The sequence below is a fragment of the Tupaia chinensis genome, unplaced genomic scaffold, assembly GCF_000334495.1.
Source record: "Tupaia chinensis unplaced genomic scaffold, TupChi_1.0 Scaffold000141_1, whole genome shotgun sequence".
NCBI classification, from domain to species: Eukaryota; Metazoa; Chordata; class Mammalia; order Scandentia; family Tupaiidae; genus Tupaia; species Tupaia belangeri.
In genome coordinates this window covers 1,587,767-1,591,261 of record NW_006159611.1, presented here as the reverse complement: position 1 = coordinate 1,591,261, position 3,495 = coordinate 1,587,767, and the positions used below count along the sequence as shown (strand labels likewise).

General features: G+C 43.7%; 1 pseudogene; it reads left to right on the top strand.

Annotated features, from left to right (window-relative positions):
* Positions 1 to 106: 106 nt before the first annotated feature.
* Positions 107 to 774, top strand: LOC102494028 (enhancer of rudimentary homolog pseudogene; annotated as a pseudogene).
* The last annotated feature ends 2,721 nt before the right edge of the window (positions 775 to 3,495 follow it).

The window sequence follows — 3,495 nt, the reverse complement described above, 5'->3', positions numbered from 1 at the left end:
ACAAAGTCCCCATAGGGGGGCTGCTCCTGTCGCGGGGATTGACTGTTGGTGGCGTCGCCGCTAAACTCGTGTGCGGCGGCGGTGTCGGCAGCGGCTGAAGGAGAGTTTGGCGCGATGTCTCACACCATTTTGCTGGTACAGCCCACCAGGAGGCCAGAAGGCAGAACTTACGCTGACTATGAATCTGTGAATGAATGCGTGGAAGGTGTTTGTAAAATATATGAAGAACATCTGAAGAGAAGGAATCCCAACAGTCCCTCCATCACATACGGTATCAGTCAGCTGTTTGACTTCATCGACGATCTGGCAGACCTCAGCTGCCTTGTTTACCGAGCTGATACCCAGACACACCAGCCGTATAACAAAGACTGGATTAAAGAGAAGATCTGCACGCTCCTTCCTTCGTGGGCAAACCCAACAAGCTGGGAAATAATTGAGCTGGAAGCATTAGGGGGGTGGGGATGGACTTAGAATACAGGAGTGTACAGTGCTAAAGTGAGAGTCTGTGTCTCATATATCCTGTTTCCAGTTTGTTACACTCTAGCCAAGATCGAACGTATTTGATGAAATGTGAGGATTTTGCTTAATTTCAACCCGTTGTCCCTTTTTTTCTTCCTTTTTTTTATTTAAACATTTTTATGATGATTTAGATGGAGCTTGCTCCTTGTCAGTTAATATTGGCTCCAATCTTTTAAACCATTCATACCTGTTTTGTAACACTCACTGTACTAACCCTTCAAGATGGGGTGGGAGGTGGTGACACAGTTTAGTTATGTCCTCAAAATAAAGTCTTAGTGAAAAATAAAAGTTCTTTAGTTATTAAAAAATAAAAGTTATTTACAAACACCAGTAGGTTTTTCCTAATCCAAAGTAGCATCTATGAAGAAAATATGTGTCAAAGACAAATTTAATTAAATAAAAATGAACATAGAGGTCTGGCCCCATAACCTAGTGATTAGTGGAGCTGGAACCCACATGGTCAACAACGGTTCAAATCCTGGCCCCAGTGGTTTGAGAAACATGCCAGGTGTGTATATGTACATGCCCCAAATCCCCATGGGATGGGAAGACGGTGGGGGAGAAGGATGTGAGGAATTTGCAGCATGACCATACCCCACTGGGAAGGGATGCTTTCTCCCTCTTTCTCTTTTTATTCAGCACACATGCCATCTGACAAAACAAAATGAAGATGCCTACCACTACATATTATGCAACTTAAAAAGGGAACAAGACAGAGAGAAAATAATTAAGTAACCATAATAAAAGCCATTATGGTGGGGGCTGGGAGGTGGCACTGTGGTTAAGGGCTGGACTCCCACATGGCTGACTGTTGCTCAAATCCTGGACCTGGCAGCTTGCTTTCTCACTTTCTCTCTCTCTCTCTCACTCTGCCTCTCTCTGGTCAAATTAAAACAAACAAATTAATTAATTTAACTAAAATTCTTTTTTATAAAAAGAAATGCTTACTTTTTCTTACTTTTTCATAATCAGCCCCTAGTTTTGATTTCCAACAGTCAAACATGTGCTCTAAAAAGAAATGATGAGCAGAAATAGCAATTTGTCCATGCAGACTACGCTGCTCTAGGTCGCTTGGCACGAAACCTCTGTGTCCTAGAAACTGTAGACATTGGGACCAGCAGTTAGAGTAATGGCTATGTCGCTGGACACCCATATAGTCAACCGTGGTCCGAGTCCTGGACCCGGTGGCTTAAACTCACGCTGGGCACATATGCATGTGTGCCCAAGATCCCGAGAGAATGGAGGAGAAGGGATTGCGGCGTGGCCATCCCCCCGGGGGGTGATTTCTCACTTTCTCTCTGTCTCTCTCTGTCTTTCTGGCAAGCGCACGCACCCTGTAGGAAAAAACCTCTATGAAAACCTCTGGGGCCTACGTCGCCAGAGACGGTCCAGTGCGGTCACCTGGTGGGCTTACGGGGCAACCAGAACACTCCCGAAGGCACTTGGGAAGCTCCGCGGAAAGACGGAACCAAAGTACAAGTTCATTTTGGTGGAAAAAAAAAAATGGAATCCATGCGTCATTTTTTCACAATACATATTTCCCAAGAGCTTCTTGAAGACCCCTGTTGTAAGTATCAACCCACAAAAAGAGGCCCAGAAGATCCCCTGAATTTCACTGCTGCGGACTTCCCTTATACCTTTGATGTTGGCTAAGGCCTCTTCGACCTCTGACACATAAATTCTTCTCTGAAAATCAAAGACCATTTCAGCAAATCATTGTAAGTGCCTGACTTGACGTTGTCAAAAACAAAACTAAACTTTTTCTATGGCACTTGGAACCATGTTCACGGTAATAAACCTTCCCCAGCCCACGGAAGTTAAAAGTTTGAAAAAACAATATCAGAATATATTTAGTGGCTAAATTGTTTTTGATATTTGTGAAAGGATACAAGTAGGTATAGAAGAGAAAGACCAAATAATTCATGAAGAAGCTTTTCATATTAGCGGTATGACGGGCCATGCTCATTATTATAAATGGTCTGAAGTCAGGGTCGGTGCACTCTGAAGAAATACTGAGTTTATTACTATTGTGCTCTTTTCATATTTAATCCCAGGTACCATCTAAAGCTATATATTTCAAAATAATGCTAGAGAGGTTTTTTGTTTTTGTTTTTTTTTTTAAACAAAAGAAATGATTTAGAAAGTTCATTTTGATTGAACCATTTGAGAGGGCCTCATTCCAAGAAAAACCTCACTTCAGCTTCCCTTCATTGCAGGAGTGTGGGCCTGGCTGGCAATAACGCTTTCCTGTCCTGAGGCTGGAATTTCCATGAAGGTCAGAGTTTATCCCTGCAGCAAAGGTCAGACAGGTCAATGACTTGGCAGCTGAATAAAGGACTCAGGAGTGATGCAAAGTGAGGTTACAGAAACATTAAAATAGCCTCCCCTCAAAATGTAAAACAACTTAGCATGAGACTCACATACATGACACAGACGAACAGAAATGTTTAGAAACCAGGAGAGGGCAACTATTTTTTAAATTTTTTAAAGTGCTTTTTTTCCAGAGATCTTTGAGTTTGTACAAACCCACCCAAAACATCTGGCTTATTCCCCAAACTCCAGACTCTAGCGCTGCTGTAAAAATAGCTGTGAGCTCTAAGGAATGGGGGGAGGAGTGTCTGTGTTTCTGAAAGGAGCCTTGTTCGGCTCCAGTTGCCAAGATTTTACATGTCCAAGCTCGTTTGTCCACGTGGATAAATGCAGTCACAACGGTATTCGCATTTACGGGGGACAGAGTCGCACAGCGTAAAAATCTCCCAGTGTTCATGCTTTGGGGGGAAAAGAGAGAATCATTCCAGATGTTGCTAGATAATTCTGGGCTGTTTCCATGGAAAGCTGTAGGAATGGCATGAGCTCACATGGAAATAATGCTGTCACTAGCCGGGAGTGGCCCCGGGACCGTGCCCTGATCCCGCCTGCATCGTACCTACCCTGGGCCACTGCAGAAACTCCGCCAGGTACCTGCCGCACTGGGTG